Source organism: Acinonyx jubatus, chromosome B3, assembly GCF_027475565.1.
Source record: "Acinonyx jubatus isolate Ajub_Pintada_27869175 chromosome B3, VMU_Ajub_asm_v1.0, whole genome shotgun sequence".
Taxonomy (NCBI): domain Eukaryota; kingdom Metazoa; phylum Chordata; class Mammalia; order Carnivora; family Felidae; genus Acinonyx; species Acinonyx jubatus.
The window spans coordinates 65147215-65168962 of NC_069386.1; the positions used below are offsets into that span (position 1 = coordinate 65147215).

At 35.6% G+C, this 21748-nt stretch overlaps 1 long non-coding RNA gene across 1 annotated transcript; it reads left to right on the top strand.

Annotated features, from left to right (window-relative positions):
- Positions 1–14373: 14373 nt before the first annotated feature.
- On the top strand, positions 14374–15569 carry LOC128316201 (uncharacterized). Its single transcript, XR_008299794.1, has 2 exons — positions 14374–15338; positions 15451–15569. It is a non-coding gene; the product is annotated as an uncharacterized LOC128316201 (long non-coding RNA).
- The last annotated feature ends 6179 nt before the right edge of the window (positions 15570–21748 follow it).

A 21748-nucleotide genomic window follows, 5' to 3' on the forward strand; every position in this document is an offset into this window, starting at 1 on the left:
TTGCATCTAATAAACTGTACATGTTTAGGGTGTATAATTTAAGTTTTGAATTATGTATATACCCAGGAAATCATCATCGCGGTCGAGACAATGAACATCTCTATCATCCCCCAAAGTTTCCTTGTGCCCCCTTGTAATTCCTTCCTTTCACTCCTTCTTATTCTCTCATCTGTATGCAACCACTGAGATGCCTTCAGTCACTATAAATTAGTTTGCATTCACTACAATTTTCTATAAATAAAATCGTGCACCATGCAATTTTTTGTCTCACTGCATTTACTCAACATAATTATTTTGAGATTCATTTATGTGGTTGTGTATATCAGTAGTTTATTCCTTCTATTGCTGAGCAATATTCCACTGTATGGGTGTACCATAATTTGTCTATGCACGTTATCTGTCAATGGACATGTTATTTCCAAATTTTTTTTCAAATAAAGCTTCTATGTACATTCAAATGCTTGTTGTGGTGTAGAATTTAAATGGTTGAGCACATAGAAAGTGTCCAATGAATAATTGCTTTACTAAAATACATATTCCAAAATTATTTGAAGTGATAAAGTCAACTTCAGTAATTTTTCTATTTTTATTAAGTGCCTTTAGCAAATTTTTTAAGCCTTACAATTTAGGTACAGGGGCGCCTGGGTGGCTCAGTCAATTGGGCGTCCAACTTTGGCTCAGGTCATGATCTCACGGTTTGTCGATTGAAGCCCCACGTCGGGCTCTGTGCTGACAGCTCAGAGCCTGGAGCCTGCTTCTGATTCTGTGTCTCCCTCTCTCTCTCTGCCCCACCCTGACTCGCGCTCTGTCTCTCAAGAATGAATAAATGCTAAGAAATTTTTTTTAAATAAAAAAAATACAATTTAGGCATAGCTCAATCTAAAGGATAACATTCTGAATGATTTTAATGTATTTGTGTATAATAAATACATATTAAGAATTAGATATTTTATATAGATTCTTTACTAGATTAATATACACAAAATTCTTAGTATAAGATAATTTAACAGGGGGATCATAGCTACAGACCTAATAATTCTTGAATATGACATTTTCAGTTATTACTTTAACATATAGTCTTTGAAATGTAACAAATTTTAACTAGTATAATTCTTGTATACTTCATAGCATGATGTGTCACTACAGAATGCCTCTCTCATAAATAAACCTAGAAAGAAAATATGGAAGGTGTCTATTCAAGGTTAAACATTGCTAAGGAATGTTAAACAAATATGAGACCATATTTGATATCTATACTAAAACTACTTACTGGATATATTCTGTTAGAAATTTATGTGAATAAACAGACAAACACCTTTTTTTGAATGAAATATCTAACAGTTACCAAAATGGACAAAAGAAGCTGAGGTACCTTCATTAATTATTCCAAGATTTCTACAAAGCATCAATAGTTTTGGAAATGTTAACAAGCTGTTTTTCATCTCCTGTTGGACAAAAAGTACAGGTGCTTTATGAAATGATGATTCACCTGTAAATTCTATTTTAATAGATGTTAGCAATGCAGAGTTGCATATTTAAAATCTCATGTTCATTTAGTGATTTAATAAAATCGGAGTTTTTAAGTGGTAGTGAATTTTTAGTCTGCTTCATTTATTAAAATGCATCAAACTTCTGTTAAAATTTCTCGAGACTATAACAATAATGGACACATCCAAGTGTTTTGATAGAAATGTATCTATTGCCCTAGTCTAGTGAAACATTTATAATTGATAATACTTATGAACTGGTGGTGGAGCAAGTGTAACATAGCAGGTCATTTTCTCCAGTTATTTGTACAAATAATTTCAAAAACATTAGGTCAAACATAAAATTTGGTCAAAAAAAAATTTGTACCGCCCACACTAGCCATGGTGAATTACTGTGGGTAATGTCCGAGTATTATTTATTTTTATTGCTGTTAGATGATAAGTGCATAATTTCAAAATAACCAGAACACAAATACACGACAGAAACACAAATATGATGGACAATTTTTGAGAAGGTTATACATTCCTCACAGGATGGAAATGGGTTAACAAATCATTCTTTCAAATCAGAGATAGATTGTCACATCATATATTTAAAAGCTATAATTCAGGGACTCTGCTTGTTTTGTTTTCTTCCATTATCAGCAGTAACCTTAAAAATCTTTAACCTTGCATAGTACAGGTTCAGTATTAGCTGTCAGATAACATGTTCCACAGGTTAATTTTCCTATTGCATTTTTGCACTTTTGATAGCAGTCATAACATTATAACTCTTTAATTTCTTCAATGAAGCACAATGTCAGGGAAAATTATTTCTTGTCTGGATTTGTGTTTTGTAACAACATACCCAATATAGTAAAGTCTCATGTTTGATACTAGGATCATAGTTTGTAGAGAGTAGTTTTTGATTGTATATAATTTAGAATGCAGGGTTCATCCTTCCTGGTTTTCTTTTATCATGAATCTTGCTTGTCTATGTCATATTTCCCCCCTTCCACTTAATTATTAAGTAGAAAACAACCTTGGAAGTAAATAGTACATAAGAAAATACTATAAGTTAAATTTCAGGCAGTTTAAGCACAGTTAATGTAAGTAGTTAATATAATCTTTCAATGCAAATGAATTTATAAACATGTTTCTATGTTTATAGGTAAACATAAAGTACTTTGATATAGTTGTAATATCATAAAGAATTGCTCTGAAGATAAAGGCTTCACCCCTGACTATCACATGCGTTGACAAAGAGAATAGTAATCTCTAACCAAGTGCAATTTATAGTTACTAGTTATTTTATTATGAAAATAACATAAATGTTAGTTTAAATTCAGATATCTGAGAACAATATTTTCAAGAAAGAATTTTTAAAATTAACTTCAGAATGCAGTATACTTATCTAAAATAATTTTTCAAGAATAGAAAAAGAAATATGGAACTTCCATTTCTGGTAATATAAAGTACAATAAGCTTAAAAATTTCATTTATATAAAACATCTTGTGGTTTGGAACAGCATCTTTGAGAGAGATTATGTGTTTAGAAACTTTTATGTAACTTGACATTTCTTCAATATATTAAATATATTTTACTAAATTATTGGTCTGCAACGGATAGGAAATTAAAAACAAAACCCCCCAAAGGTCCTTTACCTTAGGTGTTTGGGTAACATTGGCCTACAAAAGTTGGGAGGTCATAACTGATGTTCTTGCAAAAGTGACATGTTCTCTGTGGATTAATAATAGTAACACCAACAAAAACCAAATAATGAGAAGTAAATGATGTCAACAATAAACCTGCTCTGCAGAAATGGTTTGTGTGAATACTTCAGCTCTGGGTGAATGGAAAAAGTCTCCCATGAGAATCTCTAATAATTCCTTCCCACTAACTGTTCAAAGCCCCAAGTCATGTTACCTGCATGGTCTCACAAAAAAGTAAAAAAATTAAGTATAAAGTATTTCTGGTATAGAGTTTTCCAGTCATTAACCTCTCTCCAAATAATGCAAGGACCTACGCTTGCTTTATTCTAATTAGATCCCAATTTATATGCTGCTATTATTCAAGTTAATGATACTATTAACCTTAGAATCGTTTAAGGAACATAAATTAAATATCTAGGGTAACCACTAAAGGAATAGAAAATAAGGAGTGAGCTGTGGAACTAGTAGAGGGAAATGTAATAATAGAAAAAAATGTTGATGGAAATAATTTCAAAAATTTTATATGAGTATTACAACAAACATAAGTATAATAAATTCTTTGGTTAAAAATTACCAAAATGCAAGTAGGAAGAAAATCTTGTTACACGTTCTTTATAAGAGACACACCTAAAATATAAACATGAAGAAAGGTTCAGAGCGAAAGGTTAGAAAGGTATCATGGACATTCCAAACAAAATACAGTGTAGATAACTATATTGAAAGATGTTGAAGTAAATTACAAGGTATAAGCATCCTGAGAAATAAAAAGGATAACAACATTTTGCCTATCTCTGAGCAGTGTCTCTGGCTTGTAAAACCTAAACTCTAGGACATATCAAGACTTAAAATAAACCTATGGCAGGATAGTTGGGTATTTGTGCAGAGATAGATGACCGGACTGATGAATGAGATTAGAGAACCCAGAAATGAACCTGTGTATATATTAAGATTTGATACAGAACAGAGTTAGCATTGGGAAAAGGATGGCTTATTAAATGGCATTAGATCTGTAGCTCACAGTATCCACAAAAGTTAATTCTGGGGGGGACAAAAACTTAACTTTGAAAACCAGCACCTCAAACTTCCAGCATCAATGCATTTATGTGCTTGAAGTAAAGGATGATTTCTTAATATTAAAAAAAAGCCCAACACATAAAGTAAGAAAGTTGATAGTTTTGTTTACATTAAAATTAAGAAACTCTGTTCATTGAAAAAGGTGAAAGGGCAAGTAAAAATGGGATTAGTATCATATATATATTCCCATGAAACACAGAAAAAAATAGTGAAAGGGGACGCCTGGGTGGCTTAGTCAGTTGAGGGCCGGACTTCAGCTCAGGTCATGATCTCGTAGTCTGTGAGTTCAAGCCCCGCGTCAGGCTCTGTGCTGACGGCTGGGAGCCTGGATCGTGCTTCTGATTCTGTCTCCCTCTCTCTCTGCCCCTCCCCCGTTCATGCTCTGTCTCTTTCTCTCTGTCAAAAATAAATAAACATTAAAAAAATTAAAAAAAATAATAGAAAAAAAGAAAAACAAATTTTTAAAAAAATAATACAGTGAAAAGGTGTTGAAAAAGTCACGACCAGTTATTTCTTAGAAGGGAAACACAAATTTTAATAAACATCTGAAAATATGCTTAAGCTCATTAGTTATCTGGAAAATATCAGGTAAACGCCCAGTGATGTACCTACGAGACATAAATTTAAAACTCTCACACACTGCTGTGGAAATTTTAACTCAGTATGTTTTAGAAAATAATTTGCCTTTTCCATGTAAAGTCCAAAATGCACATACCCTATGACCTAGCAATAGATCTCCTAGAGTCTCTCTGATATTCCAAGAGGAGGCTCCGACAAGAACACAACTCTCAGCATGTTCATCAGTGGTGCATAAATAAATTTTGATATATGCAAACAATGGAATCATATTCATATAGAATGATGCACAACTATAGATGTGAGCATCCTTCAAAACATAATGTTGAGTGTTAAATCATTGTCACGGATGAGTTTCTTCAGTATGACTTTATTTATGTTAAGTTCAAATTGAGGCCAAAACGAACAGGTTGTATTTATTGGTTATCTCTCGTAGGGGGCAGGAATTGCAAGCAAGGATGACAAAATAAGAAGCTTTAGACATCCCTGTAAGGTACCAACTACATAAAGCTGATTAGTGGGAGCACTGGTAATCCTTTTATTACTACTTTTTAAACTAGCCATGTATGTCACATATACCCTTGTTTATAAATGTTTAATAATAGTATTCAGTTGGAAGAAATATATGAATCATGACTTATTTGATATTTTGAGACCTATATACAATATCTTACTGCAGCACTGGGGTACATTAAATAAAGTGATCAATCAAATAGGAACTGAAAGGGCAAAATAAAAGTATTAGGATTAGTTGGGTCCTAGCTGTCATAGAAAATATGCCTTAATTAAGTGATAATTGGAATTATGTTTTCTGCTGATAGGGCAATACACTAATTATCAGTGGTACACAGTGAATCAGAGCTATCAAAAAATAGTTTCCCCTACCTATTATTCTGTCTAGTAAAGGTATAGATAGATGATGAAGTTACCTCATCAAGATACTTACAAGAGATTTGGCTATACATATTTGAAAGATGGGATAAACATATAAAATGATAATGTTTAGATAAACAGTTGAGGACAGTGATATAAAAGTGATCACATAATTAGTGAAGAATATTTAATTTCACACTAGGCAGAAGCAAACAAGTGACAAGCTCACTATGTAAAATGCACATTGCTATGAGTTCTTTGTGATTATTTCTTAAATGCCTATCCAGTTTGATTATATTGACTGGCCTTTTTTTTTTAAGACTACAAGGGTATTAGCAATCATTTGGACCACAACAACTGGAAGGGTAAGTGTGGAAGAAGAATTACAACCATGATGAGATATTTAGATGTAGCTTCACAAAATTTGCCATCAAAACTTGATAAAAAAAGAATAGCTCCCTTTCATATTTTATGTATGATAATAAGTAAAAATGGTCTCATAGATTTTCATCTCCAAGTCTTGTTTATCTTTAAATGATTGCGGGAGCTCTATTTGGAAAAAATGTTAATGATGGCAGAATTTTTTCTCAGTTTTAGAAGAAAGAGTAAGACGTTGCTGGTGAAAATATAAATGTGCTAGACCTCTTCATCTCACCTAATTATTATTGTTACAGGGATTTTTTTTGTGCCTTTAATTTTAAAATGTTCTCAACTTTCAATTTGCCGTAAGTCTGCAACAATGTCAAATGGATCAAGTATGACACAAAAGACGGTTGCACCCATAGCTCATGATTTCCATGTATTATTCTGTTTTAGACAATAAACCAAATTCGTAGCTTAGTTCTTTATTGAAATTCTTTTCCTTTTCTAATAATAAGAATTTAATTTTATCCCACTACTGCTTTTGTGATTAATTTGGACCTTATATCTTAGACTCTAGTAGCATTTTGGATCATCTGTAATATTTGGAAGATTTTATTTATCATTCAGTTATTCTATTTGTTGAATTTACAAGGGACATTCATGACAACAAAGGCTTTTATGTCAGGGATTGTGCGAAACATGTAACTTTTTATTCCCATGTCAGACCTATAAAATAAAATAGGCACAATTTTACATTCTTTTGGGTTATATTCAGGTTCAGTGACTTGCCTGAGATCACATACCCAGCAAGTTGTCTGGGACCCACTATGCAACACTGGAGCCATACTCTCCAAGCATTTCACTGCCGTACCTCCATTCCAGGTAGTTTTCCAGATGTTCATCTTTAATTTCTCTTCTTGTGTATTTGTTCCCAGTATTTGTTACCCATTTTACAAGTGTTCTCTTGAGTAAACCAATTTCCACCATCCCCAGATTAATAACAATAGTTCTGTCATTCTTAACCGGTGCTCATGGTCTTTGGAACAATAATTGAAGGCTTGGGACCATTGAACTGAAGTATATACTTAAAATTTACTCAGAAATTGCTCGTTTCATTTTCCTAATATATATGAACAAGTTATACTGTCAAAATGTGCTGTTTTATCTGAATTTGCCTATTTTCTAAAATTATAATATGAATCTTCACCACAGTTTTACCATTAAGATGTATTTATGTAAATACATCTACACTTATATCTGTACTGAAAATCACTTAATTATAGCAATACTGTAAAAACGTATTCCTTCAGGAAGAAAGAGTTTCATGGAACATTTGGCTCTGAAAAGTTATCGAATTCAAAAAGTTACCAGATTTTTTCTTTAAATTCCCAAATGGGGTATAGACAAATATATCAAAAAGTTATATATTTGTGTTTGTTTGAATTAGTTATGTATTTTCATATGCATCCCATTTCAAAATTTATCTGCTGAAATGCAGCACTGTGATCTACTTTCTGAATCCTATAAGGTGTAGTTTTAAAATTAGGGTCACAAGAAGGTGAAGACAGGCAGTAATACACTTGTTGACCCTTCACAGGAATTCCAGATAAAACCCCAGAAGTTGAGTCAGAGATAATCACAAGATCTGGAATTTACAATAACAAACTCTCCATATATCTACCTGTCAGACTTCTTCCTCTTAGGGAGGGACAAAAGGTCACTAAAATAGCTTTTTTCCATGAAAATGTTTTTACTCTTCTTTAGGGGGGACTGAAATGTTATAGTATAAATTAAATAGGGACATTAAGATTCTTTTTTTTTTAATTGAAACTCTTTATTCTTAAAGGTCTAAGTATTAAGAAGAATCCTCCCCCCCAACCCAGGAAGATTATAGTAAAGATTGGAAAGAGTCACAACAATAAAAAAAGGAAAACAAGTGATTAATCACTGATGTGAAAATCAAATGTTAGCATATTTCACAGGATCAAACGTATGAGAAAATTCTAATTTGAATACAATTCAAAACAAAACCCACACAATTTTATCTACCCTTTTGCAGCCATGTGCTAAGGTGAGGTAGTTTCTACTTTTTTCCTAATAGGTAGGAGAAATCATGAAAATTTTGCCAATTAATTGGTATTATAAGTTTTTAAGCAATATTTCTGTCGGTCGTATCCTGTTTTCTTAGGATTTTATGAGCAATAAAATAGAATGTAGAGTTATGTTCTTTTAAATTGGTTGTTTAGTTCAATGATATTGACATCAAGATTTTACTTGTCTTTACAAATATGAGACCAACTGTAGCTAATTATCAAAAAGATAAGTCCACACTCTTATTTCCCATCTCTCTCCTCCCTGAGTTTTGGTTTTAAAGGCAAATAATATGGAACATTCATTTATTTTCAAAAACTACAGCATAGATGTAAGTCTTAAAATCAACATACACAGTATGCTTGAACTTGATAACATACCTTAGTAATGTTTAGTGCTTTATAGCATTTCTAAAAAGTATGCAGTTTCCCTCTAGCTTCTAATTTACCCCAGGCCTCAAAGGTTTTAACTAGTAGTTAGTTAAGTTGCATAGCAGGAAAAAAGTCTGATTTTTTTTTTTTTTGGATGAGTAAATGAATTGAAATCATGTTGGAGTGCTTGGTTAAAATGGTTAAAATCATCACAATAAATTAACTTTATCATCCAAGAACATAATATATTTATCTTAAAAACTCAATGGCATTTTTTTTCAAAAGAGAAAAAGAAAATATCTTATTTTTGTGTCTCATCATATGAGTAGGACTACAGACAATATTCTTGTTAGAGGCAATAAGCGTTTTCTGAAAGCCGAACAGCAGACACATGTCACTTACCTAAGGATCTTACCTATCTGGTGTTGCAGTCTTTCCATTAACATGAGATGGAGAGGGAATGCGGAAGGGACCTGCATTTATTGAGATGCCATCTCAGTGCTATTTCTCATTTTACAGATGAAGCTGAAAGGGTGTGGGCCATGCTTGTTTTGCTTGCTTTTTATCCTCATCACCTAGAACAATACTTGGCACTCAGTGTCAAGTACATATTTGCTGCATAAATGAATTTTTTTGAAGCGTTGTTGGTAAAGTTGGATTTAAGCTGAAGTTATCTCAGACTTTCCCCTTCATCAAAAGCAGTCATAGAGAGGAGACAGATGTCCACATCACAAGCCTATAGATACAAAAAACCCAATCAAGTAGATATTTTAAAAAGCGCCATTAAGTTGAATTTCTCCATTTTTTTACAAAGGAAGCATTTTATCAGTGTTAATATTTAAAATGTTACAGAATGAATGTTTTTAAATTGGGTAGGCCAACTTCTCAAATCCTCACACTAATCAATTTATATAAAACAATTTAGAATTGCTAATTGCAAGCTAATATAATCTGCCCATTTGGGACTTAATGATTCCTGCTTATCTTAGGAACATTTTCCCCAATTATTCCTAGTTTCTCTTAAAACTATGGAGACTTGATCGGTATTGACCCTATCTATAGTATATGTCAGCCAACTATGAAATTTATAAAGTGTTGCTTCCAGGCTTATAACATGTATGTTCTTTTTGCTTGGTTTACGAATCATCAGGTTATGTGACAAAAAGAACCAGTGAGATGACTTCGCTGCATTAATTTCCTCAGTTTTTACTTGTAAATTAAGTATATCCTTTCTCTGAAGCTAAATGAAATTTCTTGTCCAAATTTTTAGGTTTATTTTAGGCAGTTTGAATGAATAAGAAATGAAACAATGTCACTTTTCTTTTATCTCAAACTTTCTATTTGGAATCAAGTCTGGGGATCATTTTTACGGTCTTTTATTGGTTTGTGTGGCATCCTTAACTCTTTGTTGCCTCTGACACAAGGCCTGCTCTGCTCTTTTCTTTTTTTAAATAAATAAATTTGTATGTGGAGCTCAGATGAGAAAGGATGCAGTATTGCTTTGACTGCCTGCCATAATAAAAAATGCAGTAAAATGTACAGCTGGTGATAGTCTATTTAGAATTTTTTAATGAAATATAAAGGAAAAGACCAGGTGCTTAATTTTTACATGCTGCATTTTATTTTAAAAATTCATGGTATCTTTTTGAATAATTTTTACTCATGCAGATGTTCCGAATATTGGAGACAGACGTTTATTTTATTTCCTTGGTTCCCATTTCACATGAAGCTTTTGCACAAAGAAGGTGGGTTGAATGGCTAAGTTATTTGTGAGTCAGGATTCCAAGGGTAATTATTCTCACATAATTGCCAAATGACTCATGACAAGACTTTCAGTGATGTGTACCTGGGTTTTCTAGTTCAGATCTAGAGGATAATGGTTGTTTAACATAATGAAAAAGAACTTTAGGCTATTTAAGAAGAGGTACGTGTCAGTAGGAATGTGTTGGCTCTTGAAATAATAGCCCCATTTACACTGTTTGTAAGAACTGTGTTGCACAAATTTCAGAAGTTTGAAATGACCAAATATCAGAAGTGCTTTTTGTTTTTAGACTAACGCACGTGGTGAGAAATTCATTCTGATTCATTTAGAATGAAGTGGCTAGAAGTTACCATGATGATTTAAATTTTGCCCCCCAAATTACCAGTATATAAAAATCTCAACTAATGTCCTACCCTTTAGATAAAATATAGATCCATAGCTGGAAAACGTACAGAGCCATGTGCCTGATGTTCATGGACAACTCTTGTGTTTAAATGATGATTTGCCAACGTGGTTAATAAGTGAATATGCAAGGAACATCAGGATATATTTTGTGAATGATTATTGTTATCAGTCATGATGAGGATGAATCCATTGTGGGTTTGGTTACTTCCTGTATTTATTCTTCATTTTTCAAAGTTATATCATTCTGGAAAGAAATATAACTGATGGATTTCTATTTGACAAATCATCATTTGGTATTAAATTATAATGCATATGATCCTTTGTAAAAGAATTATTTTCTCACTGTTGTTTATTCTGTCCATATTGATCCTACCAACAGAAAGAATTACCTTCCTGGGAAAGAGGAATCCTCAAGTTTAGGCTTTGTTCTACCTTTGTTTCCCATTAATCGATTTAAATACATGTTAAAAAAAAATCTCCTCAAAAAACAGAGTCCATTGTTTTGAAAGAGTAGGTATTTTTGCTAGTCGTATATTTCATTCTGTTTTCCTGATTTACCCAAAATAAGGCAGTTTTCCTGTTGAGGTTAATTTGGGATATGTAAAATAACCCCATCCTCTAAAAAACAAGGTTGAAATATTTTATCCTGGATATCAGTGACAGTCATTTGTTTTTTACTATATTTAGATTCTCTCAGTATTCTTCCTAAATCACAAGTTGATCAAGATTGTGATCTCATTTTGGTGTCATATAAGGCTGCTTGGAGGGAAAAGATTAAAAACCAAAACCAAAACAATTAAAAAAAAATGCAACTTGTCCACTATTTCTGGTCGCAGTTATATTGTGGCTGAAAGCAACTCCATGTGACCTATCACTCTGATAAGTTTTCTCCTTCATTATAAATTGTACCCCAAACACTCTTGGGCATGTAACAAAAGCAGTTCATGCTAATAAAAACATGTTGTGTAAATGTAGCAGAAGTACAGAACTGAGTTAATTCTGTGCTTTTGGAAAAATCTGACATCTGTAATGAATGCAACATGTTTTCACCATTTTCAGTATGGCCCCAGAAAGGATAATAGTCCTGCAGGTTTCTCAGTCTTGTGATAAGAAGAAAAATATTTTGTTGTTTTCTGTCATTAATTGTTTCTTTCATCTCTCAACGGTAGTGGTATGGTGCAGAGTGGGAAAGGAAGTGGTCGGAGCTGTTTAGTAGAGCAGAGCATGATGTTGTCTTGATGTCAGTGGTAGGCCCAAGTTCACTCATTGTAGAACCAACTGAGAAAAGCTGGAAGGAATGAGGAAATAGTACAGGTCGTGTAACCTTACAAACTCACAGACACACACAGAAACCAAAGGAGCAGAAGCGGTAAAAAGTAAAACAAACAAATTATGCCATTGAAATGATCAAATTTGCATTTTTCCTTGGTAAAGAATGAGTACATGAGAAGGCATATTAAGAACAATAAGTGCTCAGAACTTCAATTATGGAAAAACACATAATTACTAAAATTGTGACATATTTGACTTATTACATCAATAGTTTGGCGGGAAGTCAATATTGATAATGTTCATCTATTGCAGGGAGCAGCGATGGAGCAGAAAGATATGTGGATGAAACTGAGCCTGTAAAAAGTATAGATATTTGTCTTCTTTCTGTATTTCTTTCTGGAAATTAATGAAATAATGTTTTGTTGTTTTTTTTTTTTTTACTATCTTAAGATGACCAATTGGCTTTTGCTTTTTTTAATACTTTTTATTTTTAAAGTTTATTTATTTATTTTGAAGAAAGAGAGAGAGAGAGAGCACAGAGAAGGTGCAGAGAGAGAGAGAGAGACAGAGAGGGAATCCCAAGCAGGTTCCACACTGTCAGCGGAGAGCCTGGTATGGGGCTTGAACTCATCAACCATGAGATCATGACCTGAGCTGAGATCGAGAGTTGGTTGCTTAACCAAAGGAGCCACCCAGGTGCTCTGGCTTTTGCTTTTAAAGCAAAAAATTGAGGGTAAAATTTCATCTTAATTAAATTAAGCAAGTGTGTGTGTGTGTGTGTGTGTGTGTGTGTGTGTGTGTGTGTTCATGTGTGCGCTTAGCTGGATAAACACAAGAATCAGTTTTGAGTTGATGGGCTTACCAACAATAATCAAGCGCTATAAATTTTAAAGATAGGAAACTGAGATGCAGAAAAGCTAGCTTAGCTGACGCCCTTGAGTCCACATGTTCTGTATACTGTGCCTCTCCTTAGTGAGTGAGTGAATGAGGCCAAATTGTGATTCAATTGGCAGATTTTTATCCCTCCTACTTTTCTGTCTTCATGGAAGTGATGATCTCTCTGTACCTTTAATTCTAACACTGGGACTAAACTGTGTCTTCCATCAACTCCTTCCTAAGTATGAATCAGTTAACACCTGTAAATCACTTCATGTCATTCAGGGAAATGTGTGATGTAAATACAAGGTAGTTGTGAAAAAAAAAAAAACCCACAAAACCAGAAGCTAATTTCCTTCAAAAAGCATTGATATTTAAAGAACATAATGCTAGCTTTGTCTAGCTGAGTTGCCAATATTTTGGAAACAAAAGTTTTATTGTGCCAAAGGCAGCAGGAGCAGGTGAGCTCTCTCCTAATGAAACAGAAGAAAAAGGGAACATTGAGGCCTTTGCAGTCCTAAAGGTGTAGGAGCAATAATGTAGAAAGGGAAGGCCAAAACAGCAAGATTACTCTGATGATATTTAAATTTGATTATCCTATGATGCTATCTTAAAACTGTAAATACAGGAAAATCAGTTTGTGGGATTCAGACATTTCCATTGGTTCTGTAAAATCAGAGAGTTCTTAGGAATTAGTCAGTATATCTTTTTACCCTTCTAGGAAGGAGTCAAGAGTTTGTTTGTATAATAATGTAATGGGATAGAGAAATCTTACAGATTAGCTTTAGTAAAACAAACAAACAAAAAAGGATACAAGGTCTTTCTTAATTACCATTTTGGTTTCTGTCTTTGAAATGTCTATTGTGTATTAAAAATAACAACAACAGAAAATGTATTTATCTACTAAATAAGGAATTGGAAGTATGCTTCATGGTGAGCAAGGAATTCAGGATATTTGTGAGATTTGCCCCTGATTTTCTTTGTGAGGTTGATCCACAATAGAAAATGCTGAAATGCTGCCTTAATGATAAGACTATCTCATATGGAAAGAAAACACATTTACTTTTTTTTTTTTTTTAAAAGGGGCGTGTTAAGAGAGAGGAGACAGAGGGAAAAAAAGGAAGGGAGGGAGGGAAGGAGAAAGAGAGGAAGGAGTTGAGAGCAGAAAGAAAAATAACAAATATCTGCCTTGCTTCAGCATTATTGGAAAGGAAAGGGATAGCATTTACCTCAAAGGTTTTTCATAATTTTCAGAAAACTCTTAAGGGAGAATCTTTAGTAAGGGGAAGTAAGGAGGGCAAAATTCTACATATAATAAATGATAAACATATGAAAATGTATTTGTAGTAGATGGGTATATAAAGAGAAATATGGTTCTTTATTTTCTTACTGGCTTATCAATCTGCTTGGCCTGTCCTCCACTTGGCTAGGTAAGTAGGGGGAGGTAGCTGAATTTAGGCCAGTCTGGTAATTTCAACCTCATTTGGATACATGCCAAATCTTTCACTTCTCTTTCTTCCTCTTGCCCAAGGTGGGATCTGATCGTATGAGGTAGCCTAACATAGTCTCAAGGGAAAGGGGTCCTTGGATCCCTGACGCCCTCCAGCTCCTCTGGTTTCTGTGTGTCTGGAGACTGCTTGCCCGGTTGGCTGTCTTGGCTCAAGCGGTGGTCCACAGGTCTGGAGGTCCGTTGGTCCAGGCCCAGTGATGTGTCCTGCTTGATGTCTCCCTCTCTGCAGCCTCACACAATTCTCCTTTGAGTCTCTGCCTGGCCTCAGTCTGCTCTAGCCGACTCCCAGGAGGAGCTTCACTGAGAATCTAACTGGCTCTCCACTCAGCTGCTTTCTGAGTTTTGTGTTCTAGAGACTTCTAGGTCCCATCCACAGTGTAAACAGAAAACAGAGATGGTGCTGGAAAGCTGAACTGGCACTCCCTCAGCCTAATTACTGTGCAGTACAGCCAAATAGACTTTTCTATGGCCACTCTGTTGGTGTGATTGGGGCAGGGGCATCTATGAACCAATTTCTTCTAAAAGACCCTCAGACTGGAAATTCTCCTCAATGATCTAATATATCATGCTTTTTCCAAGTTAAATTCAGAGGAGGAAATTCACTTTTCTCATCCCCAACCTCTCATGTCTCCTCCTCTCTGTTTTTCTACTTCTCACATTCCTTCAAGGCTGACCGAGGCAAGTTTGTTTGTATGTTTTTTTTCATATTTTCTTTTTATAGCTGAGACGTCTCTCATATCCTAGTCTCCTCTTTCTGAACTTCAGCCTTGTTGCTAAGTATTATTCTTAAACGGGGATGGAAAAGAGCGAAAGATTGGCTTAAATATGAGGGCCACTGAGTTTGAGAGGTATTTCCGCAATATGTGACCTATTTACACAAATTACAGAGCTGCCAAGAAATTGGAGGTCGTGGATCCTGGAAACATGTCGTAAGAAAGGGCTTTAGAGACACAAGACAGCAGCGGGCTTAAGATGGAAGTTGACTCGTAAGAAATTCCCCTGGGAGGGTTGGCAGAAAAAAATTAAATTGCTTACTATTCTGTGCTGTACTTCTCCATTCTGTGCAAACTTAAAATAATAACATTTTATCACGTTCAGGAGCTGTGATGAAGCAGAACTCCATGCTTTGCCGAGACCACAGTAAGGAAGGAGAACAGCTCCTGGAAGCAAATGACAGGCAAAGTTTTAGAGAATAAAACTGAGGCCAACGAGTCCAGGTGAGATTATTCAGGAGAATAAAAGCTATTTGCCTTTTCTCTTCACTACGCTGTTATCTCACGTGAAAGTCACAGAAACGAAAATGTGCATGAGAAATCCCTTAGCGAGAAAGTCACTGGTTTTTGCTTGTTTTGTTTTGTTTTGTTTTTCAAGTTACCTCTATCATCAAACCGTACAAATTTGGTGAGGCACCATTAAACTACATTGAGTTACACAGAGTTTCCTTGAGAGTAGAGTTTGGTTTAGGACATACACCTTTTATGTTACCTAGAAACGGTCTATTTGCTTTATCTGAATGTATTTCTGAATCGGGTGTCATAATGGTGTACTAGAATAGTACTTTCAAGGTCAGCATCAACCATAAATAATCTTAGAAAAATACAGCACCAGCAGTCATCTGATGTAAAGAAATTGCTTTTAGGTCTCTTGATATTCCACCTGTATCTAAAAATAAGATTTTAAGAGCCTGTAAATTTTACCAAATGTGTTTTGGTATCACTGGAAAGACATTTGGCTGGTGTTCCTCTGTATCATTTATTATCCCATTTATTTTCATTCTCTGCCTCCATTCGGGGCTCTGTGGGAAGAACTTTTGCTATAAAGTTATTTCCAAGTTATGCTTTCCTTACTGTGTTCTTTTCAGAGATAATTAATTCCAGAATTGTCGTGTACTCTCTTATAGAAACCTAGTACCATTTTCATTAATCATTTTTGTTCTTGTTCATCTCTGGGCTTTCTCTTTGGCTTCTGAAACCCTGCATATTCAAGGGAAACAGGCAATTATCAAGTGATAACTTTTTGCAAAAAAATAAAAGATTCCCATCTTTTTTTATGTCCTTTAACTCAGCATAATCACTCATTTGCTTGCTTGACTACTGCATTTTATGCAATAAAATAGTCGTGTGCAAAATGACATTTTAGATGAGTTTGAAAGATCTGTATTTCATTAGGACCCCATAATGTGAGTGACTCTTTGGATACTATAGCGTGGCAGGGAGCCTGTTTTATAATGGTATATTTGAAAGATATATTTATTGTTCCCCCACAAGAAAAAGCCAAGAAGAGAAGGAAAAATAAGTTAAACTTTAGTCTTGGGGCAGAATCCCTGGGGGACATTTGGGGCCATCAAAAACCTGACCTCTCTTCCCCAAAGAAAGCGAAACTTGCAGGAGTTCTTAGTCAACTTATAAACAAAGAGGAGAACATACAGAAGTAATGAAATTTCCAACTGTGGAGAAAAGCACTCATTTATTTTTTTTAAATCAGGGAATGATTGATGTGGTTGCCATTTGACGTTTGCTTTTAAAGAAATTCTTTTCACTGTGCTCCCACCTCCTTCCTCCAGCTCTTTGATAGCAAAGCAGTACTTACCTTATTCAGACGTGCAGGCTCAGATTAAAAGAAAGTTCGTTTATGTTTTCCGTTCTTTCTATTCTCCACTCCCTAGCAATTCTACATTTGTGTCAGTAATGCAAATTGTGACAAAATCATGTCAGTTTTGTTACCTCTCAATTTCCAGTTGCTTTTGAGGTACCCCGGTGAATTCTTTGGGCATGCTGTACTTTCCTTTAAGGCAAACACCTATAACATGGTTGGCTTGGTGTTCGCGGAACTCTTGCAATCCTGAATTTCAATCAAAACGTGAATGAGAAGAGAGTTCTTTGTGTGCTTGATGAGAACGAACGTATTAAAAGCATGACTAAAGAATTTCTGTGCTGGGGCGCCTGGGTGGCTCAGTCGGTTAAGCGTCCGACTTGGGCTCAGGTCACGATCTCACAGTTTGTGGGTTCGAGTCCTGCATCGGGCTCTGTGCTGACAGCTCAGAGCCTGGAGCCTGCCTCAGATTCTGTGTCTCCCTCTCTCTCTGCCCCACCCCCGCTTGCGCTCTGTCTCTCTCTGTCTCTCAAAAATGAATAAAAGTTAAAAAAAAAAAAAGAATTTCTGTGCTGGTGACAACACTGAGAACTTGTGGTGTGTTTTTGTATTTGTTTTTAATTAACAAATGTTGTTTATCTTGAGGAAGTTTTGGGAGGACTTTACACAAAAGATCAAGTGAGGCTGGACAGCTTCTGATTTCCTTCTAGAATGTCCATGTTGAGATCTTTCCCAACTACACACCGACACACACACACAAACACCAGAGAGGTAGAAGCTGATGTTCCTTTTTGCCTTCTGTATTGTTTGTATCTTTAAAAAAATTTTTTTTAACGTTTATTTATTTTTGAGACAGAGAGAGACAGAGCATGAACAGGGGAGGGGCAGAGAGAGAGAGGGAGACACAGAATCCGAAACAGGCTCTAGGCTCCGAGCTGTCAGCACAGAGCCGGAAGCGGGGCTCAAACTCACGGACCACGAGATCATGACCTGAGCTGAAGTCGGATGCTTAACCGACCAAGCCACCCAGGCGTCCCTGTATTGTTTGTATCTTTAGGAAAATCCTACAAGTCAGAGTGTGGCCTTTGTTAGAGCTGAGGGAGAGGAACATCCCTCTTGCTCCTGGCTTCTTCTAAAAAAGCTCCCTGAGGACTTATAGTAAGAAGAGTCTTCAGTGAGATTAATGGACGACAACAAATGTGCGTCAAGTGGCCAAGTCCCGCCCAGGCATTTCAGGCATTATGAATAGCACACAGAGGTCCTTAGTGTCACGTGGTCCTTTGTAGTAGGAGCTGGATCCAAAATGCCGAGGTGTCAGCCACCAAGCAGGTTCACAAGTTTGCTCTAATACATAGTGATATCATTGATTTCGGTTACCTGGGAACTTTCAGTGACGGGTGGCTTCGTTTCTTTCTATTTCTCCTATGAAAACCCTCTAGTCGTTGATTTCTACTTAAAACCATTTATGACTCCAGCAGATGTTTCTGATTTAGAAGGAGTACTTTTTTGAGCCATTTCTTTCTAACTTCCTTCCCCCTCTCCTCCCCCTCTCAGGAGCTAATTCCAGTCAGGTTGGAAATTACAAGCATGTTGCTTAGTGCCGAGAATGATGTGCTGACTGATGAGCAGAGGTAGGGCTTGAACTGGAGTCCTCAGAAACAGACTTCAATAGCTTAGAGTCTCAGCCTACTGAGAAATGTGCCATGCGGAAGCTTGATTTCCCTTCAGTCCAACTTAATTTTTCAGCGTCTGTAACTGAGACTGGCAGTTCTGAGCCCCTTGTTCCTTCAGCACAATTTATCAGCACAAGGTCAGAGAATTCTTTTGGGCCTGTTTCTCATGAGCAGTGATAATTATGCATATAGACAACCCTACTCATATTATGTAATGTTCTGAATGAAGCGGGGAGAATGGTTTTGATTTAGAATCAGAAACACGGTCACCAGACCCAAATATGTCCAACATCCAACTAACCCAGGAGTCACCTCTCATGTTCTGGATCAGATCCATCAACACACCCCCAATGAGGACACATCCTTCTCTTTATGACTATTGATGGGTTTTCAGCCTGACAATTCAGAAATGTGCCATTGACGTAGGCCACATTCACAGGAGAACGCCTTCTGGGATTTCTCAGTCATCGGCCTAAGTGCGGGTGATTTGGTGGCAGGAAATGTCTCCAGATAATGCATTCTTCTAATTTCTTTTTCAAATACCCTGCATCTTAGCTATTAATCAGGGAAGCTCCCACTTTTCCCTGTCAGAGCCATTCACACATTTGGCCCAGGTTTTGGCTGTGGGAATGGATGAACCTTGTTCAGTTCATTGCAAGGTTAAGCAGATCAATGCTCCTGCCACTGTCTGGTTAGATGATATTTAACATCACTCTAAACAAAAGCATTTCCAAGCAAAGAGGAAGAGCGGTACAAAAATAGAGCACTTGTGTAGGTACTCGGTACTAGCCTTCCCTATATAAAACACAGACGATTTTGTTATCCCTTAAAACTTCTTTTGGTCCTTAGGGAGTTTTTCTATTTTACAAGCTGGATACTAAAACTAATAGCAATAGCTATCATATGGTAATCACTGCAGCCCTTAGTCCTAGAAAATAATTGAAGAAACCAGGGAAGACGTTAGGGTTACCTGTGACTCATGAGATAGTTCAACGCAGGTAGACCAGATAATCAAAAGTTCCTATAAAAAGGGAAAAGCATTAAGAGGGAACTTGAGTATTGAGCAGACCGGGTCACATTTTAAGGCCACTCAGAAATACTTCATACACATGCATTGCCCTGGACAAAGCCATCCACACTAGCCTTGTGGTTACTTGGTCACTTTTCTTCTTGGGGCCATTGCTATTGCTTTCTTGGTGGAAACAAAACAAAGAAAGGAACCCTAAACCTACTGTTATTTATTGAATGGACATAGAACAGACAGGCATAGATTCTCAAAACATGCGAGCCATGACATTGCCCTGTATTGTGATACTGATTTGTGAAAACAAGCATCTTAACCATTTGTTATTTGTACCTTGTTTGCCAGCGTCTCTTTAACAATTTTCCGAGGTTATTTATTGTTTTGTGTGGCTGACGATAAATATGTTTCATTATTTTCTCTTAGTAACAACGAGAAAAAGAGAAACTCCGTGGTATTTGTGTGTGTGTGTGCATATCCCTGGTTTGTATATTTTCTCTTTCTCTTTACATTATTTCAATCCAATCAGATGTCTCAAGGAAGTGGATGCCAAGAATGATGAATCACTGAAGCTTGTCTGGGGATCAACATTTAACGTAGGTGGAGAGTGCTGGAACATTAAAGTATGCCATGGCCTTCCAATAGAGATAACACCTTATGTTTGGCAAATTGAAAACTGATATCTAATGACTTGGTATATCAGAAACCACATTATAAATAAATGTATGTCTGAGACAAACTTTTAAATATTTTGAGTACCAGATAGGAATCTACCCTTAGTAGCTCACAGTGATGTAGCTTAGAAAGGTTTTATCCTGATGACTACATATGGATCCTTTATACAACACAATACAGTATCCTGGCAGCTACTTTTTGTTTGTTAAGATTTTAAATAATCAATGTGATAAAAGGGTCAAGAATTTATTTTGGTTAATGTCATTTCATGATTTTTTTTTCTATTTTTGTTTATTTCTATGTTTACCGGGATTGTATAGTTTTAGTTGCCATTACCTATCACCTTCAGTTTTAGCATACGTTCTGTGTTACGTTATGGCTTCCCAAGAACATTATTGGGACTATATGATTTTTTGATACCCATGGAATATGAATATATTACATATATACACATATACATTCAAAGGCTATTTTATTCTTTCTTTTGCTGGAAATAATAATATCTTTAGGTCATGCCTTTAAAAAAGTCTAAACCATTTCAAAACATTGTCTTCAGAAAAGCCATGTAGGCTCAAACAGTGGTTCATACTGAGAAAGCCATAGTGGAAATATACTTTTTAATATTTTGTGAAAAAAATCCAAAACAGATTGACATGGAAGCCATAATACGAATATTTTTCGTATTTCCTGGGAAGACTTTGCGTCATTCTTTTCGTGTCTCCACATTTCATTTTCACGCTCTGTAATTTATCTTGTGAACAGCCAAATTAGAAGACAGTTTTCGTTTCTATTGCAAAGCCTCAGAGGTGAGAAGGGAAGGTAAACTTGTAACCCTTCATCAGCTTTGGATCTGAGATCAGCCAAGTTTTACATTTGTACACGAAATATTTTAAACGCGGTCTTATTCCTTATGTGCAATTCAAATCAGTTCATTTCTCTCCCTCCGCCCCCTCAGCAGACCATGTGTTAGGGTCTATAGAATGGTGTAGAAGGGGATTATTTATGCTCTATCCCCTCAAATCGAGGAGAGGGACCATCAGTAATTTGTGAACTTAACCCAGCTGGTACTTAAGAGAAGGATAAACAGTTACTTGGAATTTCACAGAGGTAGCAAAAATGAAAACAAGGACATGAGTGCAAAGGACGTTGAATTTCAACCCAGTGAGGAATGGTTAAAAAAAATTGTTTTTTGAGCTGGTACAGTTTGTGTTGCATAAAATTTGCAAGAGGCTCTGTCTCAGCCAGTCATGACGATGAAACAATATTTTCTAAACAAATAAATGGTTACCAACTGGAGACCAATTCTAACGCTAATTATTCTGGTTTTCTGAAGTCAGATGCCTTCTAGAATTTTATTCATTATTATTAGGTCTGTGTCCTGAATCCCATTTTAATTATTTTCTGATTCTTGGCCTTGCCAAATGTAGTTTTGCCA